General features: G+C 35.1%; 1 long non-coding RNA gene across 1 annotated transcript; it reads left to right on the plus strand.

Annotated features, from left to right (window-relative positions):
• Nucleotides 1-2,187: 2,187 nt before the first annotated feature.
• LOC127986050 (uncharacterized) lies at nucleotides 2,188-6,242 on the plus strand. The gene is made up of 4 exons (XR_008160752.1): nucleotides 2,188-2,444; nucleotides 3,090-3,155; nucleotides 3,707-3,823; nucleotides 4,613-6,242. It is a non-coding gene; the product is annotated as an uncharacterized LOC127986050 (long non-coding RNA).
• The last annotated feature ends 1,811 nt before the right edge of the window (nucleotides 6,243-8,053 follow it).

The following is an 8,053-nucleotide window of genomic DNA, read 5'->3' on the forward strand; positions in this document are numbered from 1 at the left end:
CATGGACATAATGTAAATTATTATTTAAAGTACTCTTCGAAGCAATAGCTAATGCTAAAACCGTTGAAAAGCTTTAAAAAATGATAAAACTTTAATTGCATTTCCAGGAGATTAACAGCTACTAAAACGTTGTTTCAGTATTATCACACGTGAAAATATATTTTGAAGTGTGTACGTGTGTTTTTGGTATTTGAAAATGTATATTATACAATTTGCGGAGAAGGTCTACCTTCTGTTACTGTCACATGAAATGTCATTTGAGATATGTGTACTAATGTTTGTAATGTTTGAATGAATCTCTTGTCAGGTGTGAATGCAATCATGGTGGAAATCACATATTCTCACAAACTGGAATTCTTTCGTGAACGATCATCAGTTGAAGTGATAATAATATGCAAATCCTGGTGATGTAATGAAGAATGCTGCTATTTGATTTACATTAATGTAGCCACTGCAAACACTCTCACCTTTAAACTTCACTTTACAAAATGTGTGACTTTGAATGTTATTTAATAAATTGTTGATTTTTTTCAAAGCCTTCGTGGGAGTTTGATTTATGTGTTATTGTTTTAATATATAAACATTTAATAATTACAGATATGGAAAAGGGACACCCATGTGTCTGATTAATTATGCATAAATTATATCAAGAAAGCTACACGCATAAAAATCTTTGTACTATCATGAATTTTTAAAAATTAGGTGTTGTTTTATTAATTAGCTCCTTGAGCTCAGTAGTGATTAAACATGAACGAAATAACAGACTAATCACCAGCTAATGTAAAGAAGATTTACAGAGAGAACAAAAGGACAGTTCCAGATAAGTTTAAGCGGGGTTCCTCTTTTCTAATTCGGGTTCCAGCTTGTTTAAACAGACACTGCTGAATAATAAATGTCTGTCACGGCTTTGTCACGGCTTTGTGCACAGGGATTTGAAATGATTAAGTAATGACGATGCAATATTAATTGTATATTGGTATAAAACAGGCAGAGAGCTGAAGGGAGAGTTGTTAGTCAGGAAAGGCTTCACAGACTCGAGGGAAGGAGGAAGACACGCTGCTCAGGTAAAACGATGATCATCAGAGTCCTTTTGTGTCGAAAGTCTGTTACAGATGATGTTGTTATACATTTACTTTTTTATACAACAAAAATAATAGTATAGCCTATGATATTTTGGAAAAGTTCGATAAAGAGGATAAAAGTGATACCATGTTTCTTTTTAATCAGAATCAAACTCGAGAGTTTTACTTTTTAGAGCCGAGCATTCGCATGGAATAACTATTCTTTTTTATTATTATTTTTTTAAGGTTGATGTAATGTTTTTCGCTTGATATCTTTAAATGAGTAAATGTTTTAGCTTAATTATTTTCCTCTATGTTCCTCTATACGAATATTAGGATTCGTGAATTAAAAGAATTAAATATATAACCTAATGAGTTAATTTTGTTTCTATTCTATTCTATTCTATTCTATTCTATTCTATTCTATTCTATTCTATTCTATTATTTTTGTGTGTGTCAATAAATGGGTATTTTAATTATTAGCCTGTTATTATCATAACGATGTTGTTGCCCAAATAAGTAGCTACTAGAATGTATGAAATATTACCTTTTGAGGCATAATAATAAGTTCTAACCCTGTATCCATTATTCGCATTTCTCTTAAGTTAAGATATTAGCGTTTTTTTTAACGCACGAAAGAAATGCCAGCTTAAGCGATTTTTTTTCAATAACGCATAACGACTAATTACAGTCCTGTTAATTGCACGTTTTTTTTTTCATCCTGAATAATAACCTTTCCTAATTGCCGAGAAGGATCATCGGTCTAAATTGAAGTTGTTAAACTAATATGATAATGAAGAAGGGTTAAAATCATTAGAGAAGGCAGATCATTAATAATTAAGAATAACTTTTTTATATCATAACCCCCAAACAATGGTGTAAACCAATCTAAGTTGAGCGCAGAGCAGGGGCATGTGGCCAGTGGTTGAGACTCAATTATAGATGACCTATTGAAAGGTATAGAGGTCAATTGGCCAGTAACTCGTGTCATAAGGAACATCCTGGCAGGAAATGTGCTGCCTCAATTTAGGGTTAATTTTCATCACCCTTTCTCCATTCCGAAATTCTAATACTGAATAATTTGGAATCAGTAAAATCTGATTGATTGAATGATTTCACTCTAAAAACGGCTGGGTTATTTTTTAACCCAAAATGCTGGGTTGAGTCTGTTGGGTCATTTTGTTGGGTTATTTAATTTCTTTTTAAACACTTTTGGGTAGTTTCATTTTACCAGGTGTTGGGTTAAACCTGCAGGGTTGCGTCGCTGGGTTGTTTCAGGCCAGCGCTGGGTTATTTAACGCGCCTTGAAGATGTTTAAATCGCTCCCCAACTGTCACTTTGGAAGAACAACGGGGCAAAGCCACGGCTTTCAACTGTTTTAAGGTAAGTTTATTTAATGTTTTCAATAATAATTATTTTAAATTGGCAGAATTATAACTTTTTTTTTGCAGCAACAATACTGTTAAACGTCTACAGGCCAACATTATTTACGTTAAATGATGAACTGTTTACCTCAAACGGCCAACCTACGTTACGCGACTCGCATAATCGTGTTAAGGTAACGTTATCTGAGACGACAGATTAATAAAGTTTTATTAAGTTTCAGACAGTGACTGATGGCTGAAATATGCGAATACCTGTGAAAACAGAGGAAAAACTAGTTTCTGACACTGAAAAGCGAATTTGATATTTAAGTGAGTCAAATGAGTTCAAAAAGTGAATTCGACTTTCTGCTCTAATGTAAACGCCTGCAGTTGTCCATATCGACATTTAAATCATACAAATTGCGTACAATATAGTCGGACCGCAGGTCTAAAAGAACCGACGACCCAGTTCAAGTAAACCGGTTCAGTAATTCTCGAACAAAGTGATTCCCGGAAAAGAATCGACGTCTCAGGGCATTTCAAAGTGCGCGCACGCACAGCGAGTGACGCTGGCCGCGTTAGTGAAGTGATTTGATGCTTTTGTGGTTTATAAAGTCTTTTTACATACAAATTATAATTCAAAATGTGTTTTTTTTCCTGTCAGAAAAGCGCATGGATACATTTGTGAGAGAAAAACTCGTCGAGTGCAGTCTTATTGAGGCGTCTAACGGTAAGTTCGTGTTTATTATACATTTTACATAATTGTTTGTCTGTGATAATCAACTAACGTTAACCCTCACGTAACTTAAACGCACATATATTTTTATTTCGTGCTATAGTTAAAGCTGCACCAGAATGTACCTAATTTATTAATTTTCCAGATCGTGTTTTTGACTTGTCCTTATCACTTTGGTACATCTATAAGTTTTTATATATGGACTGTTTTACCTACGTGACTTGTCATAGAAATGTCTGTGTGCGCGCATGCAGTGTGATCTCCCTTATCTGTGCCAGTGACTGTGTGTGTTTGATATAGCCAGCATATTAACATAAAACTGTGATTTATAATGACTGGAACATCCCATTGATTAAACAGTTTGAAAGCACACCTTTCAGCCAATCACTATATCATATTCTGCTTCTGTAGACCAACTCATAGGTGAATTTAACTCATAATCATGATGGGTCAATTTCATGATTAACTTCACACAGTTAATTGAACTGAATCACTGTTATTAAAACAATTTGTATTTTTTCTTTTTTTTAAACTTTATTTTAAAGGTTGGAACAAACATGGAATTCCTTAACTGAGCAGAGTCCACAAAACCCCATCCAATTGTCGTGGCGATTTAAAAATGACAGCAGATCTCTCAGGCATTGATCATAATCAATGGACAGGTAAGGATATTCTGCACTATTTTCAAAAGGAATTGCAAATTGTATATTTAATTGTATTTTTCCACATGTGGACATATACATTGTGAAATAGTCCAAACTCAATTGAAAAGCATTTGTATTTCAGATGCCTTACACAAAAAGCTGTCAATATGTGTCAAGGGTGGGACTATACTATGGGGCGTGTTTGTATTGGGAGATATTTTGTAGTTTTTACCCCAAATCTCTCACTGTTTGCACTCTGATGCACGTCAGCAAACAACATTGCAGTTCTACTCTTATTTACCTAGCTGCATCTTACCCTATATTTTATTCCTCCGGTGAAAAGCATTTGGTTAATGGTGAATATTGACCAATAGTACCATGTGGCTCTAACGGTTAGCAGGGGATAGTAGCTGCATTTGGGGTAAAAATGACAGAATTATTTATTGTGTGAGGTGCCAAGAATATAGGGAGATTGCACTGTCTGTTCTTTATCACACATCTCTCGGAGCGGCAGCTGCCTTTAGTAGTGCCTTAACCTCCATTGTTCAAAGCATTTTGCACAGTTGTCTTTGGGTGACGTCACCTCCCAATACAAACACTCTCCATAGTATGGTCCCACCTCTGGCAAAAATTGACAGTTTTCAATGTGAGGCATTGGAAATTCAGATGCTAAAGATTCCATTTGAGTTTTGGCAGGTAACATGTGCGACACAGTGAAAAAACAGACATGGTAATTCATAAAAACTCATGTACTTGTTCTTATGTTGCATCTATGCTAACATTAGTCTGTTTCTCTCTTATTCCAAGGTCACCGTAGCCACCCGTATCCAGTACATATCCAGACCAGATGGAGATCATCATCTAGAAAGGACCTCTACATCCCTGAAAGACAGCGGAGACCAGGACAACTAGAGCCCCAGATACAGATCCCCTGTAAAGACCTTGTCTCAGAGGAGCACCAGGACAAGACCACAGGAAACAGATGATTCTTCTGCACAATCTGACTTCGCTGCAGCCTGGAATTGAACTACTGGTTTTGTCTGGTCAGAGGAGAACTGACCCCAACTGAGCCTGGTTTCTCCCAAGGATTTTTCTCCATTCTGTCATCGATGGAGTTTTGGTTCCTTGTTTTTCTTTAGTTGGGGACAATTAATATCAAGCGATATCATCCACTTGATTGCACAGAGGGACGATACATCACTGAATCAATGACGAATTGACTTTAACTGAAAACTGAGTGTTTACTGTTGTCCCTTTGCATTATTACACACTATTTTCCTATTTAATACTGTAAAGCTGCTATGATGCAGTATTTGATCAATATGACAGGCTTATTACTCATAATACATGGAAAATACAGCTACAAACTGACTTTGTTTTTCCATTTGAAATTTGGCAGTCACTGTGCATTCATGAAAACTGAAACCGTAATTTTTGTTCAGTGTTTTTGAAACAGTATTTTTGTTCAAGATTTGCAATTGTGTTTGGATTGTCACAATTTGTCACATGTGGAAAACGCAATTGAAAATATAATTAGCAATTCCTTTTGAAAATTGTCCTTCCATAGACAGGCTCTATAACGAAGTACACTGCTCTCAGGTGTAGATCTTTGCTTCAGAGCTTAAGTGTTTGACAATAGTTCACCCAAAAATGAAAATTGTCACTAATTATACACCCTGGTCTGAAAGCTCTCGAATATCAACGAAAATATCTTAACTTGTGTTCTGAAGATGAACAAAGGTCTTACGGGTTTGTAACGGCATGAAGTTGATTAATAAATGACAGAATTTTAATTTTTGGGTGAACTATATGTTGAACTACCCTAAGCACTGCACATCTACCTACGTAGGAGTCTTTATATACTTGATATAAATTTAAGGACATCTTTAAATGATTTTACATTTAAATTTAAAGAATGTTAATTGTCAATGTCATTTCACTGTGTATTTAAATAGCTAAATATGTCAAAATGTAATAGTTCAACAGCTAGACAGGTCATTCAGATATAATTTTCTTATTTATTGCAACTGTATTTCTGTGATTTTTATTTATTTATTTTGCATTTGCTGGAAACAAAAAAAGGGAAAATTCCATGTTGTTTGTCATTGGTACAAATTTTTTTATGTCAGATGGCATTAAAAATATTTTTTAACAGTCTAAATAACCTGTATTCTTCATTATTTATTAATCCATGATTGCTTTATTAAGCAAAAGTGAAATTATGAGAATAACCCAGCAAGAATAACCCAGAATCATAAAAATGCAAACCCACAAATGGTAAAAATGACTCTATCTTGGGTTTTCTCAATAACCCAGCATGCTGGGTTAAAATGTGTAAACCAGCATGCTGGGTTACTTTAACCCAGCACGTGTTCTGTCCAATATTTACCCAGTGCTGGGTTGCCAATTGGGTTATTTTTAACCCAGCCATTTTTAGAGTGTTGTAAGCTTTTTGGTTATTTCATTCCTCATAAGAACTCTGTGTAGCCAACTGAAATAAAGTCTTAATTAAAATATAATATCCTACTGAATGATTTTGATTAATTTCCTAATATTATGTCTTACATTTTATGTCCTTTATTTTGGGCCATGTCATACTAGCCAATTCAGAGGGAATTGTGCAGGCTGTTTTCTGTTTATGGAAATGATCTGACTGCTACAAACTTAAAATAAAATAAACCAAAAACAATTTTACACAATGATTTTTAAATTTCACAAGGAGCTTCTAATTAGAAAATCGACACTTTCAATAATCAAACAAAACAAAAGATAACAAACTAAAATCTTTGAAGAAAAGAGAATGGATGGATTCATTTCAATTCAAGTTCAAAGCACCTTTTAACCAATTTCTAAGTTAAAATGGCTATTTAAAGGACTACCCTTATCTTTAGGCAACACTTAAGAACTCGCGGTTGGCGGAGTCGTGTGTGTCAAAGAGAAAAGTGAATTCCTGTTTTTATTTCAGAGCAGAGAAGATCTGACAGAATGAGTGTGGAGGCCGTGCAACCATCGACTGTCTCCTGGAAGAAGTGACGCACCCCCTCCTCTCTCTCTCTCTCTCTCTCTCTCTCTCTCTCTGCGGGCGGGACACGCGCTTGTTCTTGCGCCGACAATCCGACTCCGCGCACGAGCACGGGATAGTTAAGACACCGACGCTTCAATTATTCATAGATCGCCGGCAGCAGCACATGAGACTGCAGCCAATGCGGAGGCAGACATGAGCCCGGTGTGCTTTATTAGTCCGTTCCTATCATCGTCACACGCAAAACCACCTTACACTCTAAAAATGGCTGGGTTAAAAATAACCCAATTGGCAACCCAGCACTGGGTAAATATTGGACAGAACACGTGCTGGGTTAAAGTAACCCAGCATGCTGGTTTACACATTTTAACCCAGCATGCTGGGTTATTGAGAAAACCCAAGATAGAGTCATTTTTACCATTTGTGGGTTTGCATTTTTATGATTCTGGGTTATTCTTGCTAGGTTATTCTCATAATTTCACTTTTGCTTAACAAAGTAATCATGGATTAATAAATAATGAAGAATACAGGTTATTTAGACTGTTAAAAAATATTTTTAATGCCATCTGACATTCAAAAAGTTGTACCAATGACAAACAACATGCAATTTTCCCTTTTTTTTGTTTCCAGCAAATGCAAAATAAATAAATAAAAATCACAGAAATACAGTTGCAATAAATAAGAAAATTATTTCTGAATGACCTGTGTCTAGCTGTTTAACTATTACATTTTGAGATTTTTAGCTATTTAAATACACAGTGAAATGACATTGACAATTAACATTCTTTAAATTTAAATGTAAAATCATTTAAAGATGTCCTTAAATTTATATCAAGTATATAAAGACTCCTACGTAGGTAGATGTGCACTGCTTAGGGTAGTTCAACATATAGTTCACCCAAAAATGAAAATTCTGTCATTTATTACTCAACTTCATGTCGTTACAAACCTGTAAGCCCTTCGTTCATCTTCAGAACACAAGTTAAGATATTTTCGTTGATATTCGAGAGCTTTCAGACCAGGGTGAATAATTAGTGACAATTTTCATTTTTGGGTGAACTATTGTCAAACACTTAAGCTCTGAAGCAAAGATCACCTGAGAGCAGTGTACTTCGTTATAGAGCCTGTCTATGGAAGGACAATTTTCAAAAGGAATTGCTAATTATATTTTCAATTGCGTTTTCCACATGTGACAAATTGTGACAATCCAAACACAATTGCAAATC

This window comes from Carassius gibelio, chromosome B21 (genome assembly GCF_023724105.1).
Source record: "Carassius gibelio isolate Cgi1373 ecotype wild population from Czech Republic chromosome B21, carGib1.2-hapl.c, whole genome shotgun sequence".
Lineage (NCBI taxonomy): Eukaryota > Metazoa > Chordata > Actinopteri > Cypriniformes > Cyprinidae > Carassius > Carassius gibelio.